The sequence below is a fragment of the Sturnus vulgaris genome, chromosome 10 (assembly GCF_052056855.1).
Source record: "Sturnus vulgaris isolate bStuVul1 chromosome 10, bStuVul1.hap1, whole genome shotgun sequence".
Classification (NCBI taxonomy): domain Eukaryota; kingdom Metazoa; phylum Chordata; class Aves; order Passeriformes; family Sturnidae; genus Sturnus; species Sturnus vulgaris.
The window spans coordinates 18260089-18271740 of NC_142252.1; the positions used below are offsets into that span (position 1 = coordinate 18260089).

At 35.3% G+C, this 11652-nt stretch overlaps 1 long non-coding RNA gene across 1 annotated transcript in view; it reads right to left on the minus strand.

Annotated features, from left to right (window-relative positions):
• The window catches only part of LOC148222691 (uncharacterized), a 236737-nt gene that overhangs the window by 172378 nt on the left and 52707 nt on the right, over positions 1 to 11652 (minus strand). The gene's annotated exons all lie outside the window — the stretch shown is intronic.

Consider the following 11652-nt stretch of genomic DNA (forward strand, 5'->3'; position numbering starts at 1 on the left):
TTAGTGTGACAGCAGAAAATGTTTAAACTTAATTTGTTCACTGTTGTTTTTAACTTATCCACACAAAAATTACCATAATGCACGATAATAGATTTATCATTAATGAGATTAAAATGATAATTTCTAGTATAACCTGAACAAGCAAAACAAGTTTTTCTGGGTTACTTTCGCAACAGAATTGGTTTATTTTTGTAATGTTGTGTTCTTAATTTTTATTTGTTTGAAATAATGAAAACAAAGAACAAGATAACTAGTTATAAATCTTGAGCAAATTTACTGTACAAAAGACACCAAAATAAGTGAAAAAATGAGAGCAAGTTAGGAGACAGAAAGGGAGAATGAACAATTGCTGGCCTAAAAGTAGCTCTCTTGAGCTGATGACCCAAAAACACCACAATAGCTCTCAGATCACTTTAAATGCTGCTTTGTAGCAATGTGGCACCTACAATGTATGACTAGAATTAAAAAGGGTCAGGAGAGACAGAAGACTTAGAGATCACTAATTCTGAGCGGTTTGATATTTACTCTTTAGCTTTTCTGAAAGCCGAGGGAAATTATTACGGATTCATATATTTCAATCTCACACAGCTCCATTATTGTTCATTTTTTCATTCAGAGCTGAGAGAACAATTAAAACAAAAAATACAAAGCAATTTAAACAGGGACATTCCTGAACTCTACTAGACCTACAAGGCAACACTTAGAGCTCCAGTTCCTATCCGGGTGGTCTCTCCCAAAGACTTTTTTCCAACACAAGTGGGAGGTCATCTTGAAGATTTCAGGGACAGGGATTGTATTGTACAAGATACATACTCCTGAAGAGTTGCATTGTGTTGCAATGCAATTTTTATTTAAAACCTTGCCCTCCCCATGACTCTGCTCTAAGCATTTCCCTTGCCTCCCTCAGTCAAAGTTTAAGGTGGCAGAGCAAGTACCATGTGTATTTGTGCCCTCTTGAAAACCTAAGGCGGGGAAAATAGAAGAAGATATCTTCTGAACCAAAGAAATCCTGTTTCACAAAGGAGTTAATGATTATTTCTCTAGCTTTAGAGGATTTGTTTTGCTTTTTTTTGAATTTAAACTGGAATCGTTTCCCACAATACTGCAGCCAAAATTTGCCATATCCTACTGTGTCTTTGGATCTTTCTGACCTTGTTTCAGCTTACACTTCAAGATGAGCTCAAGCTACCCAGGCTGCAAAATATCAGTATTGTTAATATTAAAGTCTCAGCAGCACCCAGAGATGCACTGTTCCAAGCACAGTAATAAACAGCCCAGATTATTCTGAGATTCCAGAAAGTTCACTTACACATAGACCATGTGCTCTACCCAAGATGTGTGATGTGTAAAAACCAGGAGGAATCCCAATGACAATTCAAGTAGTCCCAGGTCTGCATTTCAGCTTTGGAACTGTTTAGACATAGATTCTGTAGTTTGATCCGCTATTTTCAGGCATTAGAGGTTTGAAAGAAAAAGTTACACATCACATGGTTGGGCTGTTTTGGCTTATCTGTGTTCAAATAATCAGACTAAGAAGAATTCCCAATTTTATTGGGCACTGGGAAAAAATGGAACTGAATAAATAGTTCACACATCATCCTGCAATCTCAAAGCAAGAGTGCTTGTTCCACACATTTTATTCTAGAAACTTTTAAAAATGAGATTTAATCTTTCAAATCACTGGGAATATGATCCCAGCAAACAGAAGAGCTTAACCACTGTACCACACAATGTGGTGTGTAATTATTTTCTGACAGTATTTACCAGAAATCTGGGTAGTTTTCATACTTTTAACTCATAGAAAACATTTAGCCTGTTCTAGTAATAAAGATACCTGTCAGTATATTACAGATGGGAACTCACATACTGAATAATCTTAACTTGTTCAGTCAAGCAAGTTTTTCATAGTAGAAATTTTTTTTATAGCCTCTGTTATAAAATGATTTTGATCCTGCTAAGACTTAATACAAACTGCAGTGACTATATCAGAAATAAGATCAAACTAAGCAAGTCAATTCCCTGCTTTATTACATTTTTTCTGCTAATACAGAGTCACCAAAGTCACCAAATTCGATCTAGCAAGTACTCAGCCTTAAGTCCAGATCTTTCATTCTCTTTGCCCCAGTAACAGATGGCTTGGTCACAAAACAAGATGGAATTCAGTGGAATCAAACCAGTACAGCTGGTCACACCACCTTCTATTCTCTGTGCATTTGCAGGCACTGGACTGGCTGAGCCTACTCTCACTTGCTCCTAACTTACAAAACCAAAGACTGCAGATGTGGTTGCCTGGAGCTGCCAGGTGCTGGGAATACCCCTCTCCATGCCACTGCAGAAAGGGGATAATATTGAAGGTGTTTTTCTGCATTTCCTCTTTCCTTTTACCGAAGGTCACGTCTTTGGTGTATCTTCATCTGTGATGGATTTCTGACAGATGATCTCAAGCCATGCAACCCATCTCTCTGCAAGGAGAACTTCTTTTGGACTCCCTCATACCACTGGTGGCCTCTCTGCTGGAGATTTTCTCCTGGCCTTTCACCTCACTCAGTAACTGATTATGCATCTGGCACAGGTTCCTCCCTAATTGTCCTTCACAGCATGAGCTACTGTCCTATTCTGCCTCTCTCTGCAGCCCATCTCTTCCCACTATTAAAGAGCATGCAAGTGTAGGCAGGACTAGACAATTATTTTCCTCATTTTCCCCTGTCCTTCTAGGGAAAAAAAAAGGAAATTTTAATTGAAAAACTGAAGGGAGAAAATAACTGACAGCTTTTAATGATTTTTCCTAGAATTTTGTATTTTCTGCAGTGTATTTCATTTTGGTGAGTCCAGTTTTCTGTTTGGGCAAGTCAGGGGAAATCAAATAGGTATTGTCACATTTATAACCTGCAATAACTATCTATTCTTTTTCTACCTTCTTCTGCATGGCTTTTTAGAATAGATGCAGAAATAAAGTTTACTAGAGTACCTAATGGGCATTTTAAGTTTAAAACAGGTAGCCTGCTGAAGTCCCAGGCTTTGTTCCTTTTGACCTGTCACGCTGAGATTAACAAATCTGTGACCCATAAAACAAGGTTGCTTGAACCCAGATAGGGGAAACCAATTGCAAACTCTTCTTTCAGTCCCTGGAGAAAAGACTCTATGTGGAAGACAGCCAAAGGTCCACTGAGCAACAAAATAGTAAAAGAAAATATATTACTAGGTTTTGATATTCCTTATCTTTCTTTTCTGTTAGAAGCAGGTAAAGAAGCAAACTCTCAGTTAAATATAACTTTACAAAGGTATATATAAAAAACATGATGCAAAAAGCATTTGGGCAAAATGTTTTGTTAACTTAGGTTCTGATCACCAACAGGAGATAATAAATTAAATATTCTATTTTATTTTCAGGGATATTTTCCCCCCTATTATTTCCCTTGTCAGCCTTGTTCACTGTAAGAAACCAATGGCCTTAGAGGTCCAAATGAAGTAAGGGCTGGGAGCCAGCAAGAAAATATTGAGAGAATAAGGAAGAGCAGGAAAAAGTTCAGGAGAGCCTCCTGGAGGTGCATCCAACCTCCCACATGACAGACACAGATGTTGGAGGTACTGTCATGAAGCCACTGACAATTAGCAAAACTGTGAGACAACTGACAGTATGACTGTCTTTGATAATATGTGGTAATTGACAATATAACAGTTTCCTAAATGTTTATGAACAAATAGATTTTTTTGTTTTTTAAGATTTATATGTATTTTCTTGATGGATGCGAATTTTACAACTCAAAAAAGCAATTAGGCTCCTTCCAATCACCCATTGACAGAATCTATCCCTTTTCACCAGAACACGCCTTCAGTATCATTAAAAGCACTGAAACCCACAGGGTTATAAACGATTCACTACAAGAGTCTTCCATGAATCAATATAAAAACTAAAAATCCAATTCAGGATTCCCCAACATTTGCATGAAGTACCTATAGCATGAATAAAATTCTAAACTATAACTAAGCTAATTGAAAGCATAGAGATGTTTCATATATATATACATATATTCATATTTTGTTGTTAGTAAAAAAATCAGAAAATTTTTATCTACTCTGAAACCTTGTTCTTCTCAAAAACAATTGCGCAGAGAATAATGAGCAGATGACTCCTTTGAAAGACAGTGTCCTTAGTTCAACTGCATAGACTTGGTGTCCACTGAATTTCACAGTACTCAAAGGTTTACTATAAAAGCTTTTCTCAGAAATAAGTTCAAGGTTGCCTTTTTCTCCCTACTTTAAACCATTCTTCTAACTCCAACTGGTATCTCTAATATCTCTTAATGCCTCCCCTTTGACACCTCCCCAAATGCATCATTTTTCTCAATCACTCTAATGAAAGACTTTTGACACCCTCATTCTCTCTCTGTTCATGATTCTACTTTGACTATAAGTTCTTCAGGTCAGGGTCTTTTTCTTCTGTATTTGTACGTTATAATAAAAAGCATCTGGACTAATAGCTAGAGCTTCAGACACTGATATAATAAAAATACTAATAATTCTTGTAACAGGTTTCAGGTTCCTGATTATGAAGTTTTAGCTTTTAGTAGCCATTGTGAGCTTTCTGATCACCCTGACACTTCTTACCACTGTCCCAAAAACATCTATTTAGAGAGGCTACAGCCTAACAGAATGTGTTAGTGAAGCTGGGACGTGCATTTTTCTCACGGGTTAGAAAGTGAAGATTACTTGGTTTGGTAATTTAGTTTCTATTTTATAGGTATGTCTGATGACAAGAAAATCGAGGTGGCAGGATAAGAGAAAAGGAAGACAGAAATATAGGCAGTAATTTTGCTATTTAGAGGAATCACTAACTTGTACATTGGAATAACACGTGATTGGGGGCTGGCACATTCTACCAAATGCTTGAGCTGGAAACAAAATGGGATAGTGATAGTATTCAAAGGCTTAGATAGGTTTAAAAAAGTGAATTTCCATGGTCTTCATGTAAAAAGTAAAGGTAATATTGTGTACAGAAAAATACATATAAAAGCTCACTTAAATGGAAAATTGCTTTCACTACTCAGTCCCCTGTTCCAAACTGAAAGTGGTCTAGAAGTAAGAAAGGAAATGTTTCCGTTAGATATAAATACTCCCTTATTTGAATGATTTTCAAAAATATTTAAAGGGATAAATATTGTGTGAAATTCTTCACATAGAACCACATCAAAGAGATACTCTTACCTAAAATAACCCTAAATTTGCATCTCTCCATGCATCAATATATGAGTTGCTTTTCAGCAATCTGGAAAAAAAACAGAAGGAAGCAAAAACCATCCTAAACTGAACACCCAATAGAATAAATAATGCTGCTAAATGATCAGAACTAAGTGGAGAGAAAGTCCAGAACTCATCATGGAAGGGAAGGCCCTGAAAACAACCAGGCCAATGTTCACTTGGCATTTTAACCCTGGTGAGTGAGACTTGTGTTCAGTTAAAACATCATCTTCATCCAAGTATTAATTTCATGCAGCCTCACACAAGCAACAAATATGTGGCTATGATTGATAAGCACCAAATCAAAGTCACCTCAGTATTAATAATCAAGTTTGATTTCTATTTATATCTTGCCCTTACCATACAAATTTTTAAACTGCAAGTGTTTAAGGCTCCCCTCCTAACCTCCTGCCCTCAGCTGTTTGAAGTTATGTATCACTTCTAAATTTCCTGAAATTTTTCTTCATGTTCAGAAAAAAAATTATCGGTTTCAATATTCAATCAACTTCTTTCCACTAAATTATTTATTCTACTAATACTCACATATTTTATAGTACATATAGTACACATATACTCAGTTTTAACAAGTTGAGTTTTCTAAGGAAAAAACATATCATTCATTGCATCACCTGAGCATAAAAATACAAAATTATAGAGAAAGGTAAAAAAAAGAAAACAAACACCACAACAAGAAAGCAAACACTTTTTCCTATTTTCTAACTGAACTGTTAGACAACATACTGAATCCAAAACTCTGTGTACATACATCAGTGACTTAACCTTGCTGTTAGAATCTCATCCTTCACAGTTTGTAGCTTTTTATTAAAGTTAACAATATAACCATTATACATGGGTTGTTTGCTTTTAGCAGAAAGAAGAACGTGCTTGTGTTTAATTAGGTTTGACTGTAAATGGTTGCAAGTAGACTGTGAAGTGCTCATTGTAGAGGATGTGATGGAGGAACATGGCAGTCCCACTTTCGCTGCTGTTATTGTTTGTCTGGGGACACCTTTCCGCAAGACTAAGTTCAACATGACAGGGTGTCTGTCTGCACTGTGACATCTGTATCACTGCAGCAGGGAAAACCCCAGAAATTCATTTTGAAATGAAACCTTAAAACATGCAGAACAGCATGAAACAAGGAATAAAGATACATTTTTTAGAAATTCTCTTGCTTTTCTCCATGTTTCTGTAGAATGCTATAATTGCATCCAAACTTTTTTTTCAGCTGTTCAATAATTTCCATCCTCTCTTCAAAACTCTTTTCATGAGCTGGATAAATAACTTAATTTCCAGCTTTCTGACAATGCAATTTTTTTCACTATTTTTACATTATTATGAAAAATGTAATTTTAATATCTGAGTATCATAGATTTTGCTTCAAATTTGAGATTATTCAATTATGTTCAATCAAATTTAAGAGATAATGCAGTAATTTCAAATGAAAAAAATATTTTCCTATGCATTTAAAAAATATTTTAGCCTTTTTAATGAGCAAATACCTCAGTGAAATAGATATATCTCCAAAAATATCTAAATTTAACTGAAACTGCTGCCCTGTTTTCAATTTTAACTCATCTCTCTGAGTTTGGTACCTTTCCTTTCAGGGCAATGCCAGTACTGTATTTCTAATTTCAATGCTCTTGTGTCACAGTAAATAACTAGAAGATGTTCAAGGTATGACGATGGAGACAATAAATTTTGTTTACATCAGTAAAGGTCCTAATCCAAGTCTTGGCAGCCTTGGCCATTGGCACAAGTTCACTCTGGTGCTGTAACTCTTGGCTGGCTGGGGCACGTTAAGGGACAGATGTGCCAGGTATGACTCAGAGTGCAGTCAGTTTCTAAATTTGACAAATAACTTTTCATAACCAGAGGTTTTTAGGAAAAAATTAAGTGATGGAACCGAAGGACACACAGGTTCAAAATATGTCTCAAAATAAGAACATGTTCAGTGCTCCACATGAGCAGAAATTTGTTTTAAATTTCCAAGTCCTTAATAAAGCTCTACAAAAATCTTAAAATACAGAACCTACTAATCTTTATGACTTAAATAAGGAAAAAATTTATTTCCCTGAGTTGAGCCAAAGTGTCCATTTACAGGTGATTGTGCCTGTGCTTCAGGCTCCTCCTTTATAACCGAATCAAAATCAATTCTTGGTATTGTATTTCCTTTGATATGGAGAAAACTCAAAAATTTTGTGTCTATTTCCTTCCTCTTCAAAATGTCAGGAAAGATTTTATTTCAACTTTCAAATAAAACATGAAACATTTCAGCTGTGAGCAGAAACCAATTGAGCAATATTTCTTAAACTGTTGAACTTTTGCAAGCTTGAAGCAGATGAAAGCAAGGTGCTACAAAAACAACTTGCAAACCTTAAATTCTTAACTATCATTTATAGGGTTCATTAGAGTAAAGAGTGAGTTTTATTCCATTGTTCTGCTAAAGAATGGAATAACCTTCTATAAAGGGTTATATGAGATCAATAGCAGTGAAAGGATTTGAGATAGGAGTAGAAATTAGTGGGAAATCTCTTCAGTTGAGTCAGATAATCTCACTAAAATATGAAAGATATAGAATTAGTTTAAGAATCAACAACTAGTCCCACTTGGCAGTGAATGTTGCCCTCCAATAACTTCAATGAATTAGAATCAGTACCAGTGAGAATAAACCTACATATCTGAGATTTGTCCTCTTCCTTACATTTATCATACTTTGTTTACTTAGTGTATTTTAAAAGGGGCATTATCTAGTGAAAAATTGTTGTTTCTCTACTTTAGAAGTGCTTCAGTTCTCACTTTGAAATTAAATTAGGACATAAAGAGGTAACTGACATTAAGAACTACATTGTAATTGTAAATATTCATTCCATCTTGATGCTAATAAATCACTCACAAGAGTCTTTAACCAGACTTCCAAATGTCTCCCACTGATGAAGGGATACAAGTCTATAATAAGGTGACCTAATTCAATAACTAAGGGGTGTATTTTTACATTCATATATGAATATTTTTTGAATTAAAAATTTAATTTTTTAAGACTTGTTCAATTTTTATTTAATAAACAACACAGTAAATCAGAAGCAAAGTATTAGAATTTCTGGTCCATTTGTTATCCAAATATAATTATTTACATTTTAAGTGACAGGTTAATTAATGAATGATCCATATTTTAAATCTAATATTTTTAAAGGTTCCAGTTATTGCTTAAGTTTTTAAGGTAGACCACGCATAGCTGTGTTTATCACATAATTCCAAAATTCTATACTATTCACATTTTTTGTGAGGAATACTTGTAAAAGAGATGCTTGCTAATCTTGTAAAATAAACGACTCTAGCTCAAAAAAAGGGAAAAAAGTTACACTCCTGTTTTCACATTCTAAATTTTGAAAAATGGAAACAATATCTCATTGTAAAAGACAGTATTCTTTTAATATCTTTCAGAGAATATAGAAATTGGGATCTAACTTGTGATTTCTTTCTAATTACAAATAATTTCATTTTTAGGTTAGAATACAGAAAAATAATGCCTATGAAATCCTAATTGCTAAACGTCTGCTTACATTATGCAATATAGAAATAAACCAGTATTTTGAACAGGTGGACTTTTAAAAAAGATTCCTAATTATTCTTATACTGTTAAAATTATTTCAATTTTGCATCTCAGCAGATACACATTTGTACATCAGAAGCAGGTGTTCATCAAAGAGATGGTAAAGAGATACTGCAGCCTAGGCTCAAAACCCCGCCTGCATGGTGCGGTGAGAGATAAACGAGAAAAATCCTGCAAAACATCTCTCTACACTTCAGAAGGAGATTACACCTTTTTAAAAAGGCAAAACACGCAGTTCAATTACTTATTGTCTTGGCATGTGGTTGTGATGAAAGAAAGAGTCTCAAACATCAATAGAGCTAAACTAACTTCCCAGATGGGTTTCAGAAGAGGGGACCCTTCTGCAATCCACCTGCACATAAAGCTACTTTCTTCTATTTGAAATAAAATCCGTGTTTTCCAACCCCTCTGTTCAAATCATCCCTTTATCTTACATGGCTGTTTGATATGCCCCTCCTTGTCTTTACACTTACTTAGAAGAGGAAAATCTTGCAGAAATAAAAAGTTATCGTCCGTGCAAACACTTCAATGAATACCCCAACTATTTAGATTCTAAGCCTCAGTGTAATATTTAGTGTAAAGATATTTTAAATTTAAAATAAAAGATAAAGCACCTTAGGTTTATCACTGAAAATAACCAAAAACAAATCCAAGAGAAAGAGTGATGAATTCATCAAACACCCATATACCCATGTTTTAATATTTGACCACACTATGCTTTGCAATTATCTGCAGTAAAATTGTCCCTGGAACCCTGAAAAATCTAGGTTACTGCACTAAACAAAACAAAATTATTTACTAATGTGTGCAACAGGTGTAATCTGAGAGGTGGTGTGCACTGGTATAGGTACCACAAGTGAAATGCATGAATGAAATCAAACAAATTTGTAAAAGCTTTATAGACAGAAATTCATCCCTAACCTTAGCAACTTTTTTTATAACTTATGGTAGAGATGATGATATGCGAGATGGGAAACAGAAATCCTCTTCCTGTTATCCTAGAGCCTGAATCTGCTACTCTAGCTGTTTTTGTTTGAGTATGGAGCACTTCAGACATTGTTCAAAGCATGGCTTTACAGACCTCAGTAGATGAATGTGGAACAGCAGGAAAACCTTCTTGTGAAAAGAACTAGGAAGAAAATTACACTTCTGTTTAAATTAACATTTCTTTGCGAACTTTTAGGTTCAATACAGAAGTTCTAGAGCAAAGGTGAATATGAGTACCAGTATCCTGCAATTGCAAGGTGAGCTTGTATATTACTATTACAGGTGGCCACCAAGAAGGGAAAAAAGAAACCTACTTTAGGCAGTGCCTAAAATTAAAGCCATTTTTTATTGGTTACTTGCTAGATGATATTTTATGCATTGCCAGAGTTGACCAGAAGGAACCAGATCTTCACAATTTTAAGTGGGCTCTGTAAGTGAAATCTCAGACACAGGTTAGGTCAGATCTCCTCACTTTTGTATACAAAGACTATTATTGTTGTTGACGCACTAAACAGAAAGAAAACAGTTTGAATATTACATTTCAAACTAGCTTGTCCTGAAATCAGTGAACACGAACACTAAAACAAAGAAAAGCAGTGCTTTCCATTGTATACATAATTATTATAATACAGCTCCCTCCCCCCCCCCCCCCCCAACTCTAATGCAGGTACCAGGAATGCTTTACTCTCCAATTTTGAGCTTATCTGCATGAGCTGCAGCTCTGTATTATAGAGAAGGTCGGCAATAATCAATGAGATTCAACCCTCAAGCTCTAAACAAGATGCCAACACAGCCCTCAGTTGGGCAAAATTTGGATGCCCTTGATTTAAGCTTCCTAAGCCTCTACAGTTCCAGTTCAGGAGATTAATGTAATTCCCATAGCTCGTACTCCTCAGAAGATATTTTATGTTTCACCATATTATTAACAGAACTCAATCTGTACCAACTGTCTTGCTTCTCTCTATTTCAGGGAATGAAACAAACTTTTACACAATTCCCATTAAGCAGAACTGGAGAGATACCAACAATTTACTCCTGCTTAACAGCTGAACTTATGAGTGGTAGCATTTCACAGGTGGTACATTTAAGTACACCTATACCCAGATAATGGTTTCTGTGCCATCAGTGTAAATGGGAGTGTGAAACTTCTCCCATATTCATCTGCTCCTCAGGACAGTCTGGTTGGTTTTCCTGCACTGGTGCTACAGACACGTGCTACACCCCTGCTTGTCCAGCTCCTTTCTTCCATTCTAATACTGATAAAAATATATATCTAAGTAGCTTTCCCATAGTTTTTCAGCTTTTCACACTGGCATCAAAAGTTATGGGCAAATTTAGTTTTTTCAATTCACTTGGTAGCAATCCACATTGCCAGCCAGCACACAACTTTAGACAATAGATGGATTTTCCTTACATAAAGGTTGTTGGGCTGGCAATCCACACTGCCTTTTCTTGGTGGCCATGCCTGTTTCTGACCATGAATTCCAGTCTTCGAATAAACTGGTCCTTCTATACCATTAAGTTCATATTTTAAAAAAATAAAACAAAATAACAAATCTCCTCCTTTTTAAAAAGTTTGAATAGTAATTTTAATCAGCAGAAATTATGGTAATTGTGTAATAAACATCAAACCAGAGTAACACCAGTTACAGAACCTTGTTATATTACTCATCTGGTACAGGAAAAAAACAAACCAACAATGCCAGAAAGTGTTGTGCATTTTAAACGATGAGTGTGATAGAATACTGGATGAATATCAATCCATTTTTAACAGTTTGCTAATCAGTACATTTATGTTAATAGGAAGCTGCAAA